At 31.6% G+C, this 17719-nt stretch overlaps 2 long non-coding RNA genes across 3 annotated transcripts; one reads left to right on the top strand and one right to left on the bottom strand.

Moving 5' to 3' along the window:
* The first annotated feature begins 9354 nt into the window (after positions 1-9354).
* On the top strand, positions 9355-17420 carry LOC141482092 (uncharacterized). 2 transcript variants are annotated; one of them, XR_012465333.1, is made up of 4 exons: positions 9356-9967; positions 11742-15664; positions 15783-16209; positions 17086-17420. It is a non-coding gene; the product is annotated as an uncharacterized lncRNA (long non-coding RNA). The 2 variants fall into 2 exon arrangements; XR_012465332.1 differs by having other exon boundaries at positions 9355-9967; positions 11742-16209.
* Positions 12167-17550, bottom strand: LOC141482091 (uncharacterized). Its single transcript, XR_012465331.1, has 3 exons — positions 17415-17550; positions 14466-16900; positions 12167-12512 (listed from the first exon to the last, which is right to left on the bottom strand). It is a non-coding gene; the product is annotated as an uncharacterized lncRNA (long non-coding RNA).
* Between the last annotated feature and the right edge of the window lie 169 nt (positions 17551-17719).

The following is a 17719-nucleotide window of genomic DNA, read 5'->3' as shown; positions in this document are numbered from 1 at the left end:
CTAAGCAAGAAAAGCATTGCATAACTGGTTGAATGTATGGAATGACTGGCATAGATAGGAAACTCATAGAAATATGTCTGGGAAGGATTATTCCTTCAAACGTCACTAAAATTGTTGCAGTGGGAACATATTCCACCGTGTTATCTTCATTACGAACTCTCCTATTTAATCTTCTAATGTCCAACATTTTGAAAGGACTGCGAGTTATTGCTTTAATTTTGTCAAAACTAAAAGATTTGGGTACGTTTCTGATAATGCCTTTACATGTAACTTGATTTTGTGGAATATAAATATTATAACCCAAACTGACCGCACGACATATATGTATATATATATATATATATATATATATATATATATATATATATATATGATTGAATTCAACAAATTTTTCGAGACCAGCGGATTCACTTATATCAAAGTTGTACATAGAAAAATTAGTAACACTGATCTCTAGAAAAATCTTAATTTCTCAGAAATTCTGGCAATTCAGGCACATATCAGATTAAGGTATTAACAGAGGATCTCTTGTAAGTTGATGTGAAGCTAGGCTAATAAGCTCCTCGTTGAACATTGCTTTGGGCAGGTAAAGGTAGTGCATGTGAAAATAATTATCAAATGGAGCACTGAAAGCCTTCTACGTTGAATTGCTACTATTTGCAATATATGCATGTTATGTGAATGCTGTTGAACTTGGCAATTCATAGTTACGCAGAATGTATTCTTTGTAGAACAACTTTGTTTTCATCATTAATGTCAATAGAATAGACGGACCCTGCAACATAAAAAGATGGATGAATCAACACCTACACTCTTTATTCTAAGAGGATTATCAATCTGCTCAATTGAAACTCCATAATATATCCATAGTCATTTCATAAACTACACCTCAAGATTTGATATCTACAAACTTTATTTGCAAAATATTCGTGAGATATGTTTCGCTTATACAGTAGCTTTATCAACAATGATTTGAATACTACAAGTTGCTTCTTACACTAATATTTATATACTACAGGTAACCATAATGAACCTTTTTCCTGAAGTAAGAAAAATCACTCACTAGCAGCGCTAGTAGTTCGGTAGGGACTAATCCTCATATACATATAAAGTACAATTAAAAAAGGATGTTTTTAACAGAAGAAGATGTTCCTGGAGAAAAACTAAAATTTGCAACTGTAAAGGATAACAATGTTGTAACATTAAAACGTGACTTGCATGCCGTAGTTTAAAAGTAACTGAAAAAAAAATTAATAGACATGTTAGTATATACACTCTAGTAAAAGAGTAGCGGTAGATTCAAACTGTAATAAAAGAAATTTAAAATAATTATGAATTTCAGATTTATTTCCGAGTGAAATATGAATTAAATATAGATGGTAATGAAATAAATTTAATTAAATATAATAAATGAATATAATTTAATAAACGATTGAAGTTGTATCTCAATCCAATCAATGGTAATTAACTATGAACAATTTACTATTCATTTCATGTTTAGAGCATACATACAGTGTGACCCATTTAAAATGGAACCACCCCTGTAGAATGTGCATTTTTCAATCAATCTCAATTTTTTTTATTGAAATATTAAGCATGAAAAACTGTATCTTGACACTAACTTTCATAAATTTAGTTTCATTTCCAAGGCACTCTATGGTTTTTTTTGTTTGTCAAAAACGGCAAAAGTTTATTAGGCAATTTTTGTTTTCAAATTTGACTACACCACTGGATTCGTAGTCGTTATAAATCAAAACTGTCAAATTTTCATTAAAAAATATTTGTTAACAACGAAGTTACAACAACTTCAATTTTGGAAACAAAGTATTTGTTTGTAATTTTTATTCAGATTATAGACATATTTGAGATCTGACAATACTGTCATCACCAAGTAGAACACCAGTGAATTTGTACAGTGAAAATCCGAAGTCAACAGCTCAATGCGTTCTACAGTTATAACTCCTGAAAATATGGTAATGTGAGAGATTTGTGGTGCAAGCGTTTTGTAATAAAAATCTGACTACGCCACTGGATTTGTGGATAATATTCCCTTAAAATCATTCATTTGAGTGTAGGTTACGAGAAGTGAAAATTAAAATAAAAAATGAATAATTGAATAACAGAAAATTAAAAGTTCATTTTCAAGTTACGCAGTAGTAGACCAAGTTCAGAATCTCATGTCATGGGATCTCCCAATTGCGCTTTTACCAAATCTTGATAGAATCTTGAAGTATTAATGGTCATACTTGTAAGCTTTTTGGAAGTTTCCCAATAATAAATAATAGTACTTTTGTAACAGCGCACCTGGAAAATCACATTTTATGAGATTCTGAACTTACTCTACCTTCTTCTATAGCTGATGAAAACAAAATGTATACAAACAAGTTTCAAAGTATTTATTCAACAATTAATTGCCATTAAGAAAAAACTGATACTAAAATAAACATTGATTTAAAACTAAACATTCAAATTTTTGTGGTTTCTACCAAACCTCCATTAAGTTCAATACATTTATCGTATCTCTTCCGAATATTGTTTACACTATTTCTTATTTGTTGAACTGTGTCAGAATACCCCACAGAAAAAAGTCTAATATTGTTAGATCAGGCGATCTAGGTGACCATTCAATTAAGTCATTACCTCGTCCTATCCAATGATTTGGAAACTGGTTATTTAGCCACTCTTTAACAATCCTCGAATTGTGCACGGAACAGCCGTCGAGCTGAAAATATAAATTTACTTGTTCCGCAAGAGGCATTTCATCTATTTCGTCCGATAATTGGTTATTTAGAAATTCCAAAAAATTTTGCCCGTTTATGTTTCCATCAAAAAAATATGGACCTATTATTCTATTTTGTACTATACCACACCAAACGTTAACTTTTTCGGAATATTGACTTTTACAATTTATGATCCAGTGCGGATTTTCCGTAGCCCAATACCGAGCATTTTGCGATGAAACTACCCCATTGGTGCTGAAAGAAGCTTTATCACTAAACATTATGCAGTTTAAAAAATTTCTTGTATTCAGGTACTCGCCTTGTGCCCACAAACAAAATTCCATACGTTACTTCATCACCTGCCTTTAAAGAGTGAAGAAATTTAGGTTTAAATGCTCTCATTTTGTTTTGTTTAAGACATCGTCGAATAGTCTCTCTCGGTAAGTTTAAATCCAAACTGGCGACTCGTAAACTTCTGTTTGGGTGGTTTCTAAAATAATCTAAAACAGCACCTTCGTTTAAATTTCTTCTTCGGTGATTATTTTTTAAAATATGTTTGCTGACTGCACCGGTTTCTTTAAATGTTTTGTTAATTTTACTGACGGTGCTTCTGTCAATGGGAAGTCGATTTGGATGTCTGTGATTAAATATCCTAGCTGCTTCTCTTTCACTATGATAATTGTCCCCAGAAATTCTCACAATTTCAATTCTTTCTTCTAATGATAATTGCAAAGCCATTATTAAATGCACGTAACTAACAACTATTATTTTATTTATGATTAACTGTCAAAATCACAGCCTACTGTTGATTTATTATAAAACCTTTGCATAATGAGTTCAGCTTCCTCAAATTATTGATATCTCCTCTAAAAGATTGTTTTAGCTGAGTTATGAAGAATTTACAGGGAACAATTTTTGTCCTGCTCTCTGTTTTATTATTGAATAAATGATTTCCATGCTTTAAATCAATTTGACTTTAGCGGCTATGCGGAAGAATGTACTAAGTACTGCATAACTTGAAAATGAATTTTTAATTTTCTGTTATTCAATTATTCAATTTTTATTTTAATTTTCACTTCTCGTAACCTACACTCAAATGAATGATTTTAAGGGAATATTATCCACAAATCCAGTGGCGTAGTCAGATTTTTATTACAAAACGCTTGCACCACAAATCTCTCACATTACCATATTTTCAGGAGTTATAACTGTAGAACGCATTGAGCTGTTGACTTCGGATTTTCACTGTACAAATTCACTGGTGTTCTACTTGGTGATGACAGTGTTGTCAGATCTCAAATATGTCTATAATCTGAATAAAAATTACAAACAAATACTTTGTTTCCAAAATTGAAGTTGTTGTAACTTCGTTGTTAACAAATATTTTTTAATGAAAATTTGACAGTTTTGATTTATAACGACTACGAATCCAGTGGTGTAGTCAAATTTGAAAACAAAAATTGCCTAATAAACATTTGCCGTTTTTGACAAACAAAAAAAACCATAGAGTGCCTTGGAAATGAAACTAAAATTGTGAAAGTTAGTGTCAAGATACAGTTTTTTATGCTTAATATTTCAATAAAAAAAAAATTGAGATTGATTGAAAAATGCACATTCTACAGGGGTGGTTCCATTTTAAATGGGTCACACTGTATGAATATTTATTTATTTTTTGCACTGTTAAATCCAGTTGTGGAATTGGTCGTGGTGGTAGTGCGCCCGACTCGCGATCGAAAGGCCGTGGGTTCAATTCCCGCCTCGACCAGAATTTTTCTCGAGATAATTTATCTGGTTGAAGCTGGGATGATTCTACAACCGTGTTAGGAATCACACGTTAAAAGGTAAGACCTCGTTAGTGCTTATTTTTTATGTAGAAATAAAAGACACTTTATGTATATCTTCACTTCGAAAATATTGACGGTACTACAGCACTAGTAGTAGGGACAAACATAAACTATTCACATGTAAAACAGTGTTATTTACGTAATATGATTTTTATATTCAAAAATATAAATTTGATACAAAAAATAATTTTGTGCTAGTATAATGCCAACAAAGCATTGCTGTTTTGCGAATTGTACTTCGGATAATCGATATCCGGAAGAAAACGTGTTTTTTATACCATTTATAAAACCTCATATATTAGTGAGGTTAGATGTAAGAAATGAATACAAGCTTTGAGGAGAGTTTAAAATCTGTTTTTCCGTTAATCAGCTGTCGCCCCCATATGAACGACAACTCTCAGAAGTAGAGAAACTTGTGCGAACTAAGGACTAACGATCGCTAGTCGGGCGCACTATCACCGCGGCCAATTCCACAACTGGATTTAACAGTGCAAAAAATTCTAGCCATAAAAAACGGATCTCAAGTTTTTCATTGAATTCTTAAGTTTACTAACATAGGTCAGTTCAATTTTTTTTTGAGATACAACTTCAATTGTTTATTGAATTATATTCATTTATTATATTTAATTAAATTTATTCCATTACCATCTATATTTAATTCATATTTCACTCGGAAGTAAATCTGAAATTCATAATTATTTCTTTTATTTTTCTTTTCTTTTATTACAGTTTGAATCTACCGCTACTCTTTTACTAGAGTGTATATACTAACATGTCTATTAATTAATTTTTTTTCAGTTACTTTTAAACTACGGCATGCAAGTCAACGTTTTAATGTTACAACATTGTTATCCTTTACAGTTGCAAATTTTAGTTTTACTCCAGGAACATCTTCTTCTGTTAAAAACATCCTTTTTTAATTGTACTTCATATGTATACGAGGATTAGTCCCTACCGAACTACTAGCGCTGCTAGTGAGTGATTTTTCTTACTTCAGGAAAAAGGTTCATTATGGTTACCTGTAGTATATAAATATTAGTGTAAGAAGCAACTTATAGTATTCAAATCATTGTTGATAAAGCTACTGTATAAGCGAAACATATCTCACGAATATTTTGCAAATAAAGTTTGTAGATATCAAATCTTGAGGTGTAGTTTATGAAATGACTATGGATATATTATGGAGTTTCAATTGAGCTGATTGATAATCCTCTTAGAATAAAGAGTGTAGGTGTTGATTCATCCATATTTTTATGTTGCAGGGTCCGTCTATAAGATCGAATATTACAATGTACAGTCTTAAATTAAATTTTAAGTTATTGTCCTACAATAAAAAATCTTTGGTGAAATTCAAATTACAAAATACATTCACAATAATCAACACGTACACAACTACTCCAGGTAGGTGTCTTATTAATAACGTATATTTCTTAGAAGTAAATTAAAGCATAACTTAATTTTCTATTGACATTAATGATGAAAACAAAGTTGTTCTACAAAGAATACATTCTGCGTAACTATGAATTGCCAAGTTCAACAGCATTCACATAACATGCACATATTGCAAATATGGAGCAATTCAACGTAGAAGGCTTTCAGTGCTCCATTTGATAACTATTTTCACATGCACTACCTGTACCTGCCCAAAGCAATGTTCAACGAGGAGCTTATTAGCCTGCTCAATTTTTTCTAGAGATCAGTGTTACTAATTTTTCTATGTACAACTTTGATATAAGTGAATCCGCTGGTCTCGAAAAATTTGTTGAATTCAATTAGGGGAAAATTTAAAAATTATTTCTCAAAATACATTTGTTTGAAAAAATATTATACAAAAAAGTTATTCGGAATGACATTTTATAGTTATTTACAAGTTTTGAAGAAGTTTGGTGGAAGTTTAGGTTGTGACATTATAGCGTTAGGGGCTCTCAAACTGTGTATCGACAAAAAAGATGGTCTTTGTGACATATTATCATCGAAATTGTCATTAGTATTCACATTGAACCCACCCAAAACTTGCAAACGGCTATAACTTTATGAAAAGTATCATCAAATTCTTCCCGGATTTTCAATTGATTTTCCAATTCATTTTCGTCTACCAACATTTCTATTGTAGTTTGAACTTCATCAAAATCTGCTAATAAAGCATCAATTCATGAAATTATGTAGAGTTGTTAAATGATGTATTTCTCAAGAAGACGAAGCGACTATACTTAGTACGACAATGTATCAATAACATCACACTACAAATGCTGCGAAATGAGTCCAGAAGAAATGAAATCACGAACAAATACATTGAACGTCACTGAAGGCAAGTCGAATAATTGACAATATCAACGTTTCGTGTACCTACGTATCGAATTGTATGGTTTATAATTATTTCAGCTTTCAATTTCAAAATGAAATGTTTGAAAATATAAAGTTGAAAATTTGTGAATTCTTGTTACCTATAATAAAAATCAAATACATTTTTTGTTTTCAATATAAATAAAAACTAAAATTGTATAGATACTTGTTTGTATATTGATAATGAAAAAAATCTAGATCACAATGTTCTGAAGATATTTCAGTGACCTCTGAAGAAACAGGTGCTCACATGGCAAATTAAAAGATGTCAAGTTTCGAAACTTGTGCCGAATAACATTTTCCAATATTTTTTCAAACAAGTGTGTTTTGGAAAATGTTTTTTTTATTTTCTATATTTCCCGCCCAAACACAAAAATACTAACGGCATTGTATAACGTCTTTTGGGGTTTCTTCTAATGCAGAATAAGCGATTGGCCGTATCTATATTTGTCAAATGCCGGTAACTGCATGAGAGACATAAGAAAGTAGGTCACCAGTTGACCGGTGGTGACGAAAACCATATTGTCGATCATTCACAATTCCTGAACGTTCTAGATATTTCATGAGCTCGATGTTTCATAACCTTCGAGATAACAGATAATAGTGCAATAGGTCTGTAGATGCTTGGTAGGGTCTTTTTTGTGGAACTGGTTGTATTCTTGCAATTTTTTAGTTGGACGAACTATAAGAGATGCTGATAATTTGCAAGGAACCGGTGTTCGTTCAGGAGCTGGGGTGGGATTATCAACACTATACGACAGCTCTCATAATCCGTAGCAAAAAACGCTGTGGTATCCTAATTGCACGAATGGAAATGAATGTCGGGTCACATCAAACTCGCTACGGATCAAGTGTTCCTATACCACCCTAGATCTAAAAGACATTCAATACATATTATAATCATAATCAAACTACAGATCAGAGATTCTTTATCAGTAAGAGAGCAAGTGTCTTAGTATTACATTTTGATGACAATGGCTAATCTGGAACATCAGTGATTTCCATCGAATTCAAATACAACTGCTAATCAATAACATAACCTCGTTTTTTTTAATCAAACATTGGGGACGACAGATAATTTGATTATTTTGGATAACCTGAATATTACTGGAGATCTTCCTCTTGAAGATCAACAAATATTTCATCAGTTCGGACTTCCATAATCTAATATAACATAAATTGGTTTGAAATCCCAGTAAAAATCTGTAAAAAAATCAAAAAGATTACCCAAAAAATAACAATTTTATTAAACAAAAAACTGAAAATTACAAAGAAATGACATACAAGCAACAACCAAAAAAATGAAAACATTTAAATTTAAACCAAGTGACGTAACTTGGTTTGGAATTTTTTAATTTTCATTTCTTGTTAATAATAATTTTTTTAATTTTCAGCTCGTATTAATATTTGAGTTTCTTCTTTTTTTTTGGTTGTTGCTTGTATGTTATTTCTTTGTAATTTTCAGTTTTTTTGTTTAATAAACTTGTTATTTTTCGGTTAATCTTTTTACTTTTTTACAGATTCTTTCTGGGATTTCAAATCAATTTATATTATATTAGACAATGGAAGGCCGAACTGTTGAAATACACCACGAAACATTGTCAACCATCTTCAAACAAAGATCAACAAGTGATTATCTTCATGAAGAAGATCAATCTGAAAATCATAACTTGGTGATCGAAACACGTGTCGAGGTGTTGAAATAAAATGGTTTGGTGTTGAGAAAAAACTCCACTAATATTCATTACTACACCAAGGGATCCAAACAGTGCATCACAAGTTTGGATAACTTGTTAACATGTAAGTACTTTGAAGTCTCATCCTTCCGCCAAAGATTGATTGTTTGATTTTCCATCATTTTGAAATAATTTCAATTCTTGTCAACTATTGATACTTTTGGCGGTTATTTTATTTTTCCTGTGTTTGAATGAATGGTAGATATAATCGATTAGAATATTTATAAAAAAACATGCATGTGACCTATTATGACCAAAACTAATTATGGCATGTACATACTTTCAATTTTTATACACAATTGAAGCGATAGAGGTTTTCCATGAAGAATGTAGGTTGGCATTTTGGAAAGCCATTGGAAGTGGCCTGTATGACGTATACGCAACATACTGTCACTAGCATCTAGCGACCATAACAATACTTTTGCTGCAGAATATCTTGACAGCTTTGATTTTTCCATTTTTATTGAAAAATAATAGTTTACCTGCTCAAAAATGTTGAAAACAAGTAAATGATGGCATCTGTTGTGTTTTCTATGGAAGAACGGCTTTTGTGTGTTTTTAATGATAGAAGAGAACCAAAGCTGTCAGAAGCTCTGCAGCCAAAGTATGGTTGTGGTCGCTAGACGCTAGTTCTGTTGTCGCATGGCAATATGATAACAGTGAATATGGTCAATTTGTTAAGGTGCGTATTCATTTGCAACAAAACAGTCCGAACGAACAAAGCGCGCGCGCCCTCTGCAACAAAATTTTTTCCAGCGCGCGCCGAACAACCTGCAACAAACATTTTTGCGCGGAGCGTTCCGCCTGAGTTGTTCGCTGCGATTATACTTGTAATTTCTGTGTTTAGTATAAGATGTCTAAAAACCTTGGTGCATCTACTCATACCTGCAAAAGTTTGGGGTAAAATGAGGGATTTATGGCTAACTTGATTAGCAGAGATCAACGCCGTTTCAGATGGCGCAAGCAGTCATTACAGTAAACTGTAATCATAAGACCACACAGGGTGTATTTGTATTTATATTTACAAAGACAACTTGTCTCTGATATTTAATTCCACATTCATTTTTCATACCTACTGTGCTTTTAGGATAACTTAAAAGTGAGTTAATGAATTTTTTGTATTTTAAGTGTTATTGACGAATTGTCAGTATTAAATTGAAAGATAAGTGTCCAAGTTCTGGTGAATTATTAGTTGAAGTTTCAACCCAAGCAAAGTTTTGAAGAAATTTCGTGTAATTTCTTGATATTTCAACTCAAGAAATGTTGGCAGATATTATGTAGTTGACATTGGTTGTTTATCGGAACGAATTCCGCAAAACAGGTGGTAAGTATAAAGATTATATACTTGAATACATGTTTTTAGTATGGTATTGGAATGGAAAAACTGAATAATTCACTAGATTACAAAGAAATATTCCCAGTGAATTCTTTGTCGAACTTTTCGATTACCTGTTAAGAGATCATTTTGATAAGCACCAACTTTTAACCGTTTTTTTTTAATTAATAATTAAAAAGTTTCCTCATTGATCCATAAAATTTGGAATAAGCGGTTTATATACGAAGACAATGTAATGAGTAGAAACACAGCTGTTTTCTAATAGATATTCAACCAAAATACATCTACTCATAGTGACTATGGATGTATGTGTATCACACCTAGCAGTTCTACTCATGAATCAGGACATTGATTTTCTTATACATACACATCTCGTTAAGTACAGAAAATCACTCAAGAGAAATAGCACTACAGTCCCACCTTGAACTCGTCATGCAAGCCTTTGGGTTCTGCAAATAACTTGAGAGAAATTACAAGGCAAAATTTATTAATTTACAATAGATGTAAGATGGTCAATTACCTTCCGTTGATCATCAGATGTATTGAATAACTTCTTTGGTTCAGAAAGAATGTGAACTATTTATTGTCTGTAAAAGTATATTAAAGTTTATAAGATTTCTGTATTTATAATTATTGAAATTTACAGTTCCAGCATAAATTGAACAAAGTTTAATTCAAATATCTTCCATTATTATTATTTTAATTTCATTGAGTCATATTTTTTGCAATGATTGCATGTGCAGGTCATCACTGATAGATCAATTTGACACTTGACCCCATGCCAATTAAAATTTCAAATTTTTCAAAAAATAGTATCGGTAATAGCCCCCCAAACGTTTTTTTCATGTTTCTACGTCAAACCGTTCAAAAGTTAAGTTAGTTTTTTATCAGTCTGAGGTGAAATTGTATTTAATATCCTTACCAGTGGTAAATTAACTTCCAGTTTCCTTGTGATGGGATTTCTTTTATATTCAGGTTCCCACGAAAAGTAAAATACCGTAATGTTCAGAGAACACTAGGTTGAATTTCTGCAGACTGCATGAAAGTAGATTAGCGTCTTTTAGAATACAAATACAAAATGTCTTCTGATATACTTTAATTGCTCACTACAACCTTTTACATTGAGTGTGTAAAAGAGTTCTTTTTTTCAAACAATGTGATCATCAATTATGATGGTAGTTTTTTGAAAATATTCAATCAAATTTTAAAAAAACATACATCTGATGAGAGTTTCACATCTCAACAGATATTTTCAGATTTTTCGAAATTTGACTCACAGAAAATTGTATTTTTTTAAATTTTTATTTTCGAGGGCTCTTTCATTATGCTCTTTAGCACAGCAGATACTCAGTGCCTCTCTTAACAATTCTTCCTTGTGGTGTTCACAACCTACAATATTTTTGGGAGAAAAATTTGACAATTTGATTAAAATTACTGGAAAGCAATTTCTTTTAAGTTCCCTCTCAAAAACACCTGATATTATTGTGGCTTCAACATCGTGAAGAAAGCTATTAATTTTTTGTGATGGTAATGTTAAAAATCCTCTGCTCTTGTTTCTTATGAGGGAATTGAATATTTCATTTCCCTTCTCCAATATTGAATCCACACATTCTCCACATTTGGTGTTGCCTTTAATTTTTTTTGCAACATATTCACAGAAATAAGCAAAAGCTTCATCAATACCTGAGAAGTCCTCTTCAATTTCGGAGATAGTTTTTTCTATTTCAATATAGAATATAAATTTTTGCTGTTTTTCTTTCAGATCTCCAATATGAAGAAGGGATTTCATCATTTCTCCTCCACTAACATTACTTTCCCTGGGCAGTTTTATCAGAGAATAGAGGGACATTAGGCGGAATCTTTGTCCAACTTGAATTGACTTGGGATGAGTATTGCATCCTCCTGCAGCTCTCATCATCCCAAAAATGCTGAAAATGATATCAACAAAGTTGATTGGAATTGTTATGGATATGTGAACATTATCACCTCCAAATGATCTTGGTTCAATCTGGATGTCATCAAGTATTTGAAACCAAAATGGGATTAGGAATATTCTCTAGTTGAATACTGCTAGAATTTGCCAATGGATGTTTTGTGACAGAGTGTGAATCGGGTAGAATACTACAAGATGGACTAGGAAAAACGTTTAGTGGAAGTTCAGGAGCGGTTTCACTGAGAAATAAAAAATATCAAAATACCTATTTTTATTATAAAAATGACTATCACGTCAATTTCACAATAGAACTTGTCTAAAATCTAAATTTTTCATAATGATCTTCTACCACATAGTAACGGCTATATATCCATCAATTTACTTGTCTAAAACATGTTTTACCCTTTAGATCAATAAATGTTATTTAATTAAATTAATAAAACTATATAAATAATCACACAATCCTTATCAGATATTTGGCAGAAGCTTTATCAAATATTCTTTGAAAAAACTGATCACAGAACTAAATATAGGAATTCAAGTATTTCAGTTGTTCATGTTTCAAACGGAGTTTTTTCGACTGGATAATCCAACTGCAAACTGAAAAATAAAACCAGTTATAAAAAAATGAAAATCAATCTTTGAATCTGGGAAAATTTCAGCATCCTTCATCAATAATTTTCAACAGCTCATGTAGTATGATTGCATGACTGACTTCAATGTTTTGGTTGGTTTTTGGGTTTTGCTGTTGTCTTCTTTGGTAAACTCCAAACGTTTCAAGTGCAACTACGACAGTCAGCGGCGTTGACGAAGTACTCCTCATAAGATATTCATTGAAACTAATTTAAGTATCAACTTTATTCTCTAAGATTACTTCATCAACGCAACTGAATATGATTGTCTCAGTTGCAGTCATATATTTTTACTGAAAATGATCAGGGCAAAGCCAGGAAACTAACTATTACGAAATTAAACAGGATGGGTTTATACATTCAGTTCAATTTTAGAAATATTTCATGCTGATTTCAGAATCGAAGTTACATTAAATCATTAGTTTATCTATTCAAAATTATATCTGGTTTCATTGATTGTCCGGAAATTCTCTCCCCTATAACTTTCAACGTTCCACGAAGGTCCATCAGACAAATAAAGCTATTTATTACACCATATCACTTAACTAACTATGGGTATCATTCTCCATCTCCAACATCTAAAATGTTGAGACTTGAAAATAACTACTCTGATAAAATCAATTTCTTTTGTGATGATGAAAATATTTTCAAGAATCTCACTCTTTGCTCATGCAAATGTTTTTCATTACTTTAATTTTGTCCTTCATTAAACACACATAAATGTGTCTGTAATAATTATAGTAGTAGTAGTATAAGTGGTTACAGCACAAGCTTTCTTTGTTATATAATTTATTGTAAACAAAACTGAATAAATTGAGATCCCTGTAAATAAACATGGACAAAAAACTAAAATGGTATTTGTTAAAATTGGTTTTTCTGTAAACCAGCTGTCTTTCCCCTACGAACGGCAGCCCTCAGAAGTCGAAACTTGTGCGAACAGGGATTAACGAAATCTTACCTTTCAACGTGCGATTCTAAGCTAAATATAACCCTTTGTTCGATAACAACTTTTTCATTAATTTTTTTTAAAATTCCTACTGGCATTTAATTATAACCGTCTCACAAGAAGATTCTAAAAGATACAGCTTTTTTTTATTATGTTTTCAGAAGAGGCTGTTTATAATAATGACAACGTATTTATTATTTCCATGTGCAAGCAGTAAGCTTACACAGATATTGACAAATATGAGATATCAGAAAATAGAGGGTAAAGTTAATGAAGTTAATTTTCTGTGAATCAGGCATTTATAGAAAATGTTCTTCAACTTTACCCCTTTCTTCCACTATCACCTTTTATTTATAGAATGATATTAGCACATATTAGCCCGTATTGAATAATGATGTATTTTTATGAAAGGTATCAAGGGAAAATATGATGTAAAATATTGAACAAAACAGCAGTTGCGATCATTGAAATGAAAAATAATATGAAATATTATAACTAAACTCCACGCATTTGGACAATTTGAAATTTGTAAAAGGACATTGATATGCTTGAGTTGAACTGAAAACAACAACTATCTTTTATCTTCAAGAGAAATGAATGGCATAGAGTGTTTGTTTCCAACTGCGAACTTCTCAGGGTTACCGTTAGAGAACAGCCGGTTGAAAAGAACCTTTTTTTGTAGATAGGTAAAGCTAGAAGGGGTTATTTATCATTTCATATATGAATAATTTGATATTTATCATTTTGATAACACCAAGTGTTCTCTCTTGATTTGTATGTGATCAAATTTGCTTTTGATACCTTATTCAACGGATACTTTCCAACTACAGAAATTATTAGTAAACTGGATCTGGAAATGGTGCACGTTTTCTTGGAATTCGTACAATTAAGTACTTCTCTATAAGTGCACCTTGAAAAAAATATACAAATCTTTGATAGGATTTATAGGTAGTGCTGTAGAAACTGAATACTCACATGCATGATGGTTTGGCACCCTTCAATAGTTTTTTCTCACCAATGAAATGGATGGGAAAATGCTTTGAGCAAATAAAAGCACCATCAGGCAGATATTTCCTAACAGCATCCATCTACAGTTTCCTCTTGTTTTCATCCTATAAATTACAGATTTTGATCAGGTACAATGCACAAATAAAACCATTCAAATCACCAATTGAGAACAAGTAAAGTTAAAAGAGCATACTGTTTGGTTGCTTGGAATTCTATATGCAATCAACTACTACCAGTATATATTTAAGAGAGCATTAGGTTTCTCATCATACATGAGTAGTCTTTTAACCACCCAATAAATTTTCTTTATACAAGTCCACAATACAACACCCTCGATTTCTACAATAATTTTCCACAAGATTTCAAAAATATACAACATTCTGTTAGGCTTGGGGAACTATTTGTTTGACATGGAGCCCTACTCAGAGAGTGATTTTCAAACTTAATCTATGATTTATTAATTGTTGATATAGATTTAATTTTTTATTAGTTTTAAATTTTATGCTGATATTAATATCATGATATTTTAAATGGATGTTAAATTTCATGTAACTGTAAACTTACTTACTTCTCATAATAATTCTGTAGAAATGCAATAAATCTCTCTGCATACTGTAATATTCATCTGTAGGTATCTATGATTCTATGAGTAGACTTTTCTTGCAACTAGGTATTAAGTTGTATTTAAAAAAAATTAAAAAAGCATAAGTGAATGTTTATTTTCAATTTGATATTATGATTAAGAAAGTAATGATACTCTAGTAGCAGAAGGTGGATTTGAAAGGGTGAAGGATTATTCAAAATATGAAGTTGGTTTTTGGTGTAGGCTGATACAAACTTAGTTTATCCGTGGTGGATTGACAGTAATTATAAAATGTTTCATTTACCTTTGGCACTGAATACAGATGATTACTCGAATTTTTACACTGTTCACACAAAATACAGAATTTTCCCATTTTACAAAAAGTATCCTTATACACTATATAAAACTATTCCTTATTACTACTGAAAAATGTAACCAAACTAAAATAACTGAGAATTAACGAACGAAAACTATAATAAAAAATGCGAACAATGTAAAGATTGGGATGACAAAAAATATCAATTTCAAAATACCAAAAGTTGAAAATTCAGAATTCAGAATAGCGCCATCTTGGGAAAACCTCGTAAGTGTTGTTAAAAGCAACAGGTGGTTCCTTCAAAAAGTTCAAAACAAAATCTAAGCGTTACCAACACCAGGGTTTCTAGGAATCTTAGTTTAGTACTCAGTCTCTTGGTGTTTAGGATGGATGCAAACGATATTGCCGTAGCCGCTGGTGATTTCTTAATTATAGAGGCATTAACGGAGGCTAAAAAAAATAAAAAAAGAAAACAACGAAGAATGTGGGCGAGGCGCTTTTTTTTGCGTCGTCAAAATATGGTATTACTTAAGGACCTAGATCATATGCATATGCAAAATTTTACAAGGATGGGTGCAGAAGATTTTGAAAATCTGATATGTTTAGTAGGTCCTAAAATAGCCAAAAAAGACACAACTTTTCGAAAGGCAATTCCGGTGCAATATCGTCTGGCAGTCACACTTCGCTTTTTAGCAACAGGGGACTCGTACAGTAGCCTACAATACTTATTTAGAATTTCAAAACAATTAATTGGCGTTATAATCATTGAAACCTGCGAAGCACTCATTCAAGAACTTAAGGATAAAATAAAGGTACGTAAATACATTTTTATATTTATTAAATTTATTTCAAACATTATTTAGAAAACAATATACTATTAAAAAAAAATTCCTCATTTTCGTTTAAATAGCTTTGAGAAGTAGGGGGTAGGTTGAAGAAGGAAAGTTGTGAGTGTGGCACTGAGTTTTGAGGAGAAATTAAATTCGGGGAGGGCTGGTCTGAATAATTGGATTGTGATTGTGGGGAAGGACTAGGTAAAGAAGTTAGGTTAGGGGAGGATTGATGAGAATAAGTTTGAGAGTATGAAGGGTTTGGCACAGAAATTTGTATGGGCATTGATTGATTGGAATATTGAGTGTCATAATCGGCACTAAAGATAATATTATTTATGTGGTGCTGCACAATAGCTTTCGTTATTTTATTATAGCTCCTTAGCTTATGAGCCACATGTTGACCAAATACTCCACATTCGTCTCTAAGGTCATTATTAGCTGCTGCATTTTTAAGAAAGCCTAAAGCTTGGTCAACTTTTGAGGTTCCTACCGATGGCGATGGTTCAATTGATCTTTTACGTTTTTGGATTTGCTTCACAGGAATGGCAGATGTACATGGTTTTGGAGATACCGGCGCATTTTCAGTTTGTATTTTGGTTTCTTGTGAGTTGGTGGCTTCTGTGGATACATCTCCTTTATTACTTTCAGAAGGTGGTGCATTATCATTTTCCTAAAATACAAGATTGTTAAGACGATTCGCCTTATTTATACTTTAGTCGATACAGGATGTTTTCAAAGTTGAGTCATTTATTTTAATGGCTTGTAGAACTCGTCAAAAGAAGTTGAAAGACCAGAAATTACCTATATAAAAATTGCCAAATAGGGGAGTTATTTTACGTTAAAAATTATTTTTAGATGCCCAGCAGTTCCGAAGAATGGTTACAGATTAGTAGACAGTATGAAGAAAAGTGGCAATTTCCTCATTGTGTTGGGTCAATGGATGGCAAGCAGGCCCCTTTTAACAGTGGAAGTGAATTTCATAATTATAAATCGAATTATAAATCGAACTTTTTATGAAGAGTACCTTTCTTATAAAACTAATGGAAAAAAAGTTTTCCATATTAATAGCTGAGCATCAATATAGACATATTTGCATATCAAAAGTTTTTTTATTTTATTTATTTAGTAAAACTACATTAATTTTAAAATAACATTTGAATTAAAAAAAAAGTTGAAATAAATACCTTTTCCGGTTCCAATGGATTCTGTCTCTTTTGCTTTTTCCCGTCGAAAACTCGATAGAAGACTTTCCATTTTAGTTTTCACCTCTTTTGTGGTACACCCCATTTTATTTGAAATCGCCACCCAAGCATCATGCTTTTTTATTTTATCATAATGACAATTATTTTTTGGATCCCATAACACGAGTTGTCTTTCATACTCATCTATCAGTTCCAAACATTTTTCCTTACTCCAATCCATATCAATTTATTTAAAAATATTATTTGTATCAAATTAATAAAATAATATAACCAGCAAAAACTCACGA

The sequence above is a fragment of the Leptinotarsa decemlineata genome, unplaced genomic scaffold, assembly GCF_025532065.1.
Source record: "Leptinotarsa decemlineata unplaced genomic scaffold, Ldec_3_MD MMD2_tig00000690_RagTag_RagTag, whole genome shotgun sequence".
NCBI classification, from domain to species: Eukaryota; Metazoa; Arthropoda; class Insecta; order Coleoptera; family Chrysomelidae; genus Leptinotarsa; species Leptinotarsa decemlineata.
This window is presented reverse-complemented; position numbering and strand designations above follow the sequence as displayed.